Below are 9,173 nucleotides of genomic sequence, written 5' to 3'. Positions count from 1 at the left end.
TGGGTCACCTGACCCTTTTGAACTTAAGTTTCTTTACTACATATTGAAGATCATAACATCTACTTTATTGCATTTTCCAGAGCACTATACTAACATGAAGTAATTTATATATAGAGAATGACACATAATAATGCTTCTGGATATTAATGTTGGGAATGAAAGAATGTCGTGGGAGATCATGGAGTCTGGTGGTTGAAAGCATGGGCTTCAGAGCCAGCCAGACCTGGATTTGAACCCCAGTTCAGCAACTTTCTGGCTGCATGAACTTAGGCAATTTAACTACCTGGTTTAAACATCAGTTTTTTTAAATTTATAAGATATACTATTACTTTATAATATTTTTATTATATAAATAATTATAAATAAACCCCAGGTTGGCCTAAAGTAAGCATTCTATAAATGGTAATTACTGTAACTTTAATTTTTTCCCCACCAGTGACCAGGCTGCCTGCCACATTAGTAAAAGAATAATTATTTGATTGAAGGATATGTTGGAAAATTAAACTTATTTTTAACAGGCTGGAACACTAGACATAACTAAAAAGATGAAATTAAATGGGGATGAATGTAGAGTCCTTCACTTAGTTTTACAAAAAAATGTTTAAAAATAAAAAGAGCAAGGATGAACCTTGCAAACATTATGCTAAGGGAGCTAGTCACAAAAGACTACATATTGTAGGATCGCATTTGTATAAAATTTTCAGAATAGGCAAGTTAGTGCAGTCAGTAAGTAGATTAGTGAATGTTTAGGGTTTATTGGGAGGACAGGTAGAAGAAATGGGAATTGACTGCTAATAGGTACACAGGTTCTTTCAGGGAGTACAAAAATGCTCTAAAATTACATGGTAGTCATGGTAGTGATGGTTGTATAACCATGTGACTTTGCTAAAAAGAAAATATTGAATTGTACATTTAAGAGGTAAATTGGTATGTGAATTATATCTCAATAAAGTTGTTTAAGAAATGAGATTTAGATAAAGACAGTCCATCTTAAAAATGAAAAGATATTTAATTTTACAGCATATCCAAAAAGAAGTGTTTGAGCCCTAAATTTAGAGTTGTTTAAAGATGTAATGGGTTTCACAAGACATAATGAGCTTCCTGTCACAGGAAGCATTCAACCATAGGCTAACTGCTTAGCAGAGTATCAACTGGGGATTTGAGCATAGGATGACTGTTTAGATGACCTTCCAGGTTACATTCAATCCCAAGATTCTGATTTAGCAATTCTTTGATCAGTGTTGCAAGACTGCCAGAGAAACTAATGGAATCCAACTTCTGTCAGTAAAAGCAGAGTGTTAGATCAAAGGAGATGAAAGTCCTATTGTAATATTTCTGTTCAGACTTCACTGAGTGGGAAGAGCAGGGTGGATCAGGAATTCAGGTTTTGTAGAGCCCAAAGCTTATATGATTTGGGGGCCTCTTTAAAAATTAAAAAATACAAAACTAAGAATAAAAGCTAATGGTTAATTAGAATGAAAAAGATCACAAATGATAAAGTTGATAAATGCCACAAATTTCACAAAATTCATAATATTTTCATTAATTGACATACTTCTTAACAATGTGGCTGCAGAGCCTTAGATCACATCTTTACAAAATGACAGTTTTGTGATTTCTTTTTTTTTTTTTTTTTTTTTTTTTTTTGGTGGTCCGGGGGCCTCTCACTGTTGTGGCCTCTCCCATTGCAGAGCACAGGCTCCAGACACGCAGGCTCAGTGGCCATGGCTCATGGGCCCAGCTGCTCCGCGGCATGTGGGATCCTCCCGGACCGGGGCACAAACCCGTGTCCCCTGCATCGGCAGGCGGACTCTCAACCACTGTGCCACCAGGGAAGCCCTGTGATTTCTTTTTGTAGAGGAAAGAGAGAATTCAATCTTCTTAGTATGGTTGGTTGAAATGTGTTCTTATTAGATCACTTAGAAACATTATTATCAGCTTCACAATTCACTGTCAACTTCAGGAAAATGGTTCTCTAGTTTCTTTCATGTATAAGCTGTTAAGATTTCAGATCACTTCACATTTTCTTATGCACTAATTTTAAATACCCTTTAAACTTTAATGATCTCACTAACCGGGTTTTCTTCAGTTTCCTCAAGTCAGGATGCCAGGAATTTGCACAGCATATAAAGACTCCTGCAAGCCATTCTTACTCCAGAACAGCTAGTGAAAGCTTAAAAGTCACAGAAGTGACTGCAAACACACAGGTATATCCCACTAAACCAGTGAAAGATATACCCAAATACCCAAATCCAGAAATGCCTACGGCCAATCCAAAGCCACCTGGCATTTCCACCTAAAGTCTGAAAAGTCAGAGCATTCTTAATCCATTGAGGTTTAAATATCTTACTTTTGCAAGTTTTGCTACGTAAACACATGGCTCAGTTCCCTCTCCAGGCTGTGAAAGAGGACCATGCAAATGGTACCCTGAAGCTCTTAACTTCATGGTAAATCCACCTCTGTCAGAGGGTGATTTTTAAAGACAAACTGGCTGCTAGGATGCTAAAACCATGCAGCACGAGAAACATTTGAGGGAACTAGGGATTTTTAGCCTGGAGCATGAAAGACCTAAAGGGACACGATTACTGCCTTCAAATATTTGAAGGACTGTCATGTATACATCTGTCCAGGCAGTCACTCTGAGTAGCTCTAGAGGACAAAAGTAAGAACAATGGGAAGAAGTTACAAGGGAGAAGATTTCAACCAACTATATGAAAGAACTTTCTAAATGATTAAAGTTGGTCAAAATGGAGTGAGTTGCCTTAGGTTGAAATGAGCTCCCTGTCACTTGAAATGTTCTACAGAGGCCGAATGATTACCTGTCAAGAAGAGTGCTGTAGATGATCTTTCTTCAATGAATAGAAGTTCAGGCCAAGTTACAGTTCATTTAACTCTTCAATGTACTCAACAGGTTAGATTATCAGGGAAAAAAATAAGCCTTCACTGTATCTATGGTCAGGGTAGTTTATTAAGCAAATTTCGAAAGGGAGTATTACAGAATATTCCATGTATATCAAACCATACCTTTCAGAATTTAAAAGCTAAACGCTGTAGAATTATCCAGTAATACTTGGGTCTATCCTCCAAAACCACAGTCTGTATTTGACATCAGCATATAGCCCCATTAATATTATTCATTTGTTCATAAATAATTATTGATTACCTTCTATGTGGCAAACACCATGTTACACTGTTGCGCACTAGGAAAAAATGAGCAAAACAGGTCATGGTCTCTTACTTCATGTGGCTTATAGTCAAGTTTCATTTCCATGTATGAAAAGTTTATGTATTCAGAAAAGCATATGCAGTTTATAGAATTTTATTAAGCAATATTGTCAAAAGCTTGAGCTCTCAAGTCAGGCAGCCAGAGTTGAAACCCTAGCATGCAATTTGCATGGGCCATTTATTAGCCTCTCTGTATCTCAGTCTCCTTGTCTGTAGAATGAGGATAATACATACTTCACAGGATTGCCATGAATATAGATAATGTCTGAAAAAATGCCTGGTAGGGTATCTGGCACATATAAATGCTCTGTAAATAATAGCTTTTATTATTATAAATATATGGCATTCACAACAGTCTTTTCAGTGTTGTATAGTATAAGAGATACGTAAAAGCAATATGCTGTAACACAGAGGAGTCTGAAAGAGAAGCTTATACATTCCTCAAGCTGTTGTATTTTTCCTTGAAACTACTGCATAGCTGAAATAATTTATCTGAATAAAAACACGTGGTTAAAAAGAATTCTTAACAATAAAATATGTAAAACCCTTGTCAGGCACTAGATGGAAAGCATATTGTGAGAGAGAATTCTTTGTAATGACCCTGTGTAACAGTTAGCTCAGTGGTTACAGAATACGGTATTGCTGAGATGAGGTGAAATCTGCCCACTGAAATCTGGGATAATCCTGAAGAAACTGAAATATTGCTTCTTGGTGAGCATCACTGAAGCCACTATTTTTTCAGAACCTTTTTCTTTCATTGACTACTGCCATTTAAGGAATCTTTTAAAGAAAGATTTGCCCCTGCATTTTCAGCAGCCACATAGTAACCACCTACCACAGGCTGACTCATGTTTTGATCAAACAACTAAAGCCATAGGCTTCTGAATGTGGAGGCTCCCATGATTGTGTGCAATTGGCTTGTAATTGCATTCATTGTACCAAAAATGTCAGCTATTTTCATTGATTATATTCAGTTTAAAGGTTCCCACAAGAAAGGGAGACCCAGAGATGACCACACAAAGAATTTATCATAAAAAATGAGAAACCACATTCTTCATTGGGTCAGGGTTTTACATCTCTGACATTCAAACACAGGTAAGCTTTATGGGAAGGCACAATAGTTCTGGCCATTTAAGCCAGCCTTAAATACTTATATAGTCAAACTGTAATGGCAGGTCCAAGTCATTCCCACCCTTGGTCTCAGTTTCTGATTCTGTAACTGCTCAGCCTGAAACACTTAACACTTTGGCTGGACTTAAATCCTTCGGCAACTTTTATTTTGTCTCTCAATCATTACAGTCAGCTTTCCCTAAATTGATTCCAGTTTTAGACAAACTTCTTCCAATGGCAAGTAACAGAAACCCAACTCAAATTTAGTTACTACAACTGAATTTATGAGCTTATGTAACAGGAGTGCAAGTTTCAGATATAGCTTAATCCAGGGTCTCAAACTATGTTTCCAGGTCTCTCTCTGTCAACTACCTCTTCCTTCCTGTGGGTTGGTCTTTAATTCCAGCAGCCCCCTTACTGATAGAAGTCCCTGCGTTTCCTTCTTCAGTGTTGAGAATTGGAAGTGAGCCTCTTTGGCCATGCTTGTTGTACACATCACCCCTGAGATTAAGGATGAGGTAGGGTCATAATGTTCAAAAGACCTAGACTGAGTTTGCAAGAAGGACGGTTCCTTTTTTGTTTTTTGTTTTTTTAAACATCTTTTTTTTTAGTATAACAGCTTTATGATGTTGTGTTAGTTTCTGCTGCATAACAAAGTGAATCAGCTATACATATACATATATCCCCATATGTCCTCCCTCTTGCGTCTCCCTCCCACCCTCCCTATCCCACCCTTCTAGGTGGTCACAAAGCACCGAGCTGATCTCCCTGTGCTATGCAGCTGCTTCTCACTAACTATTTTACATTTGGTAGTGTATATATGTCCATGCCACTCTCTCACTTCGTCCCAGCTTACCCTTCCCACTCCCCATGTCCTCAAGTCCATTGTCTACATCTGTGTCTTTATTCCCATCCTGATCCTAGGTTCTTCAGAACCATGTTGTGTTTTTTTTTAGATGCTATATATATATATATATATATATATATATATATATGTTAGCATACAGTGTTTGTTTTTCTCTTTCTGACTTACTTCACTCTGTATGACAGACTCTAGGTCCATCCATCTCGCTCCAAATAACTCAATTTCGTTTCTTTTTATGGCTGAGTAATATTGCATTGTATATATGTGCCACGTCTTCTTTATCCATTCATCTGTCAATGGACAGTAACATTGCTTCCATGTCCTCACTATTGTAAATAGTGCTGCATTGAACACTGTTGTACATGACTCTTTTTGAATTATGGTTTTCTCAGGGTATATGCCCAGTAGTGGGATGGCTGGGTCATACATTGGTTCTAATTTCTGTTTTCCTCCATACTGTTCTCCATAGTGGCTGTATCAATTCACATTCCCACCAACAGTGCAAGAGGGTTCCCTTTTCTCCACACCCTCTCCAGCATTTACTGTTTGTAGATTTTTTGATGATGGCCATTCTGAATGGTGTGAGGTGATACCTCATTGTAGTTTTGATTTGCATTTCTCTAATGATTAGAGATGTTGAGCATTCTATCATGTGTTTGTTGGCAATCTGTATGTCTTATTGCAGAAATGTCTATTTAGGTCTTCTGCCTATTTTTGGATTGGGTTGTTTGTATTTTGTTATTGAGCTGCATGAGCTCTGTGTATATTTTGGAGATAAATCCTTTGTCAGTTGCTTCATTTGCAAATATTTTCTCCCATTCTGAGTGTTGTCCTTTCATCTTGTATATGGTTTCCTTTGCTGTGCAAAAGCTTTGAAGTTTAATTAGGTCCCATTTGTTTATTTCTGCTTTTATTTCCATTTCTCTAGGAGGTGGGTCAAAGAGAATCTTGCTGTGATTTATGTCATAGAGTGTTCTGCCTATGTATTCCTCCAAGAATTTTATACTGTCAGAAGAACTTGCAGAAGACCTTAGACTTCCCAAAAGACAAGAAAATCCCCACATACCTGGATAGGGCAAAAGATAAAAGAAAAAACAGAAAAGAATAGGGACAGGACCTGCACATCTGGGAGGCAGCTGTGAAGGAGAAAAAGTTTCCACAGACTAGGAAGCCCCTCTACTGGCGGAGACAGGGGGTGGCAGGGGGGAAGCTTCGGTGCCACAGAGGAGAACACAGTAATGGGGGTGTAGAGGGCAAAGTGGAGAGATTCCCACACAGAGGATCAGTACTAACGAGCACTGAGAGGCTTGTCTGCTCACCTGCCGGGGCAGGTGGGGGCTGGGAACTGAGCCTTGGGCTTCAGAGGTCAGATCCCAGGGAGAGGACTAGGGTTGACTGTGTGAACACAGCTTGAAGGGGGATAGTGTGCCACAGCTAGCCAGGACGGAGTCTGGGTAAAAGACTGGACCTGCCTAAGAGGCAAGGGACCATTGTTTCGGGTTGCGCAAGGAGAGGGGAATTCCTTCCTTATCTGCCCACAGAAGGCAAAGCACTGCACTAAATGAGCTGCAGAGATGGGCGTGAGCCACGGCTATCAGTTCAGACCACAGAGATGGGCATGAAATGCTAATGCTGCTTCAGCCACCCAGAAGCCTATGTGCAAGCACATGTCACTATCCACACCCCCCAGAAGCCTGTGCAGCCCGCCACTGCCAGGGTCCCGTGATCCAGGGACTAGTTCCCTGGGAGAACACACAGTGCGCCTCAGCCTGTTGCAATGTCATGTTGGCCTCTGCTGCTGTGGGCTCACCCTGCATTCCAATTATAACTACCTTACTAATCCCTCTCTCAGCCTAAATGAGCAAGAGCCCCCTAATCAGCTGCTGCTTTAATCCCGTCTGGTCAGGGTGGGAACAGTTGCCTGAGGGTGACCTACACGCAGAGGTGGGGCCAAAACCAAAGCTGAACCCCAGGAGCTGTGCGAACAAACAAGAGAAAGGGAAATTTCTTCATGCAACCTCAGGAGCAGCGGATTAAATCTCCACAATCAACTTGATGTACCCTGCATCTGCAATACCTTAATAGACAATGAATCAACCCAAAATTGAGGTGGTAAACTTTCGGAGCAACTGTAGACTTGGGGTTTGCTGTCTGAGACTGTTTTGTTTCTGATTTTTATACTTATCTTAGTTTTTAGTGTTTGTTATCATGGATGGATTTGTTAATTGGTTTGTTTCCTCTCTTTTTATTATGATTTATTTTAATAATTTATTTTTTTATTCTTTCTTTCTTGCTCTTCTGAGCCGTGTGGCTGAGAAGGTCTTGGTGCTCTGGCCTGATGCCAGGCCTGAGCCCCTCAGGTGGGAGAGCCAAGTTCAGGATATTGGACAACCAGCGACCTCCCAGCCCCACATTATATCCATAGGCGAGAGCTCTCCCAGAGATCTCCAAGACAACACTAAGACCCAGCTCCACCTAACAGCCAGCAAGCTCCAGTGCTGGACACTCCATGCCAAACAACTAGCAAGACAGGAACAAAACCCCACCCATTAACAGAGAGGCTGCCTAAAATCATACTAAGTTCACAGACACCCCAAAACAGACCACTGGACATGGCCCTACCCACCAGAAAGACAAGATCAAGCCCCACCCACAGGAACACAGGCACCAGTCCCCTCCACCAGGAAGCCTACACAAGCACTGAACCAACCTCACAGTCTGGGAGAAGACACCAAACACAATGGGAACTACGAACCTGCAGCCTGAGAAAAGGAGACCCCAAACACAGTAAGTTAAAATGAGAAGACCGAGAAGATCTTATGAAGGAGCAAGGTAAAAACCCACCAGACCAAACAAATGAAGAAGAAATAGTCTACCTCAAAAAGAATTCAAGTAATGATAGTAAAGATGATCCCAAATCTTGGAAATAAAAGTTTCTTGTATTTTCTCCACTTTAATAAGGACCTAGAAGAACTAAAGAGTAAACAAACAATGATGAACAACATAATAAATAAAATTAGATATCCTCTATAAGGAATCAATAGCAGAATGACTGAGGCAGAAGAATGGATAAGTGACCTTGAAGATAAAATAGTGGAAATAACTGCTGCAGAGCAGAATAAAGAAGAAAGAATGAAAAGAATTGAGGACAGTCTCAGAGACCTCTGGGACAACATTAAATGCACCAACATTCGATTATAGGGGTCCCAGAAGAAGAGGAGACACAAAAAGGGTCCGAAAATATCTGAAGAGATTAGAGTTGAAGACTTCCCTAACATGGGAAAGGAAATTGTCAATCAAGTCAAGGAAGCACAGAGTCCCATACAGTATAAACACAAGGAGAAACACGCCAAGCCACATATTAAACTATCAAAAATTAAATACAAAGAAAAAATATTAAAAGCAGCAAGGGAAAAGCAACAAATAACATACAAGGGAATCTGCATAAAGTTAACTTCAGCAGAAACTCTGCAAGGCAGAAGGGAGTGGCAGGACATATTTAAAGTGATGGAAGGGAAAAACCTACAACCAAGATTACTCAACAAGGATTTCATTCAGATTTCATGGAGAAATTAAAACCTTTACAGACAAACAAAAGTTAAGCGAATTCAGCACCACCAAACCAGCTTTACAACAAATGCTAAAGAAACTTCTCTAGGTAGGAAACACAAGAGAAGGAAAAGACCTACAATAACAAACTCAAAACAATTAAGAAAATGGTAATAGGAACATACATATCACTAACTACCTTAAATGTAAATGGATTAAATGCTCCAACCAAAAGACATAGATTGGCTGAATGGATACAGGGAAAGACCTGTTATATATGCTTTCTACAAGAGACCCACTTCAGACCTAGGGACACAAACTGACTGAAAGTGACAGGATGGAAAAAGATTTTCCATGCAAATGGAAATCAAAGAAAGGTGGAGTAGTAATTCTCATATCAGACAAAATAGACTTTAAAATAAAT

The sequence above is a fragment of the Lipotes vexillifer genome, unplaced genomic scaffold (assembly GCF_000442215.2).
Source record: "Lipotes vexillifer unplaced genomic scaffold, Lipotes_vexillifer_v1.1 scaffold990, whole genome shotgun sequence".
In the NCBI taxonomy this organism is placed as follows: domain Eukaryota; kingdom Metazoa; phylum Chordata; class Mammalia; order Artiodactyla; family Lipotidae; genus Lipotes; species Lipotes vexillifer.
Note: the sequence above shows the minus strand (reverse complement) of the source record.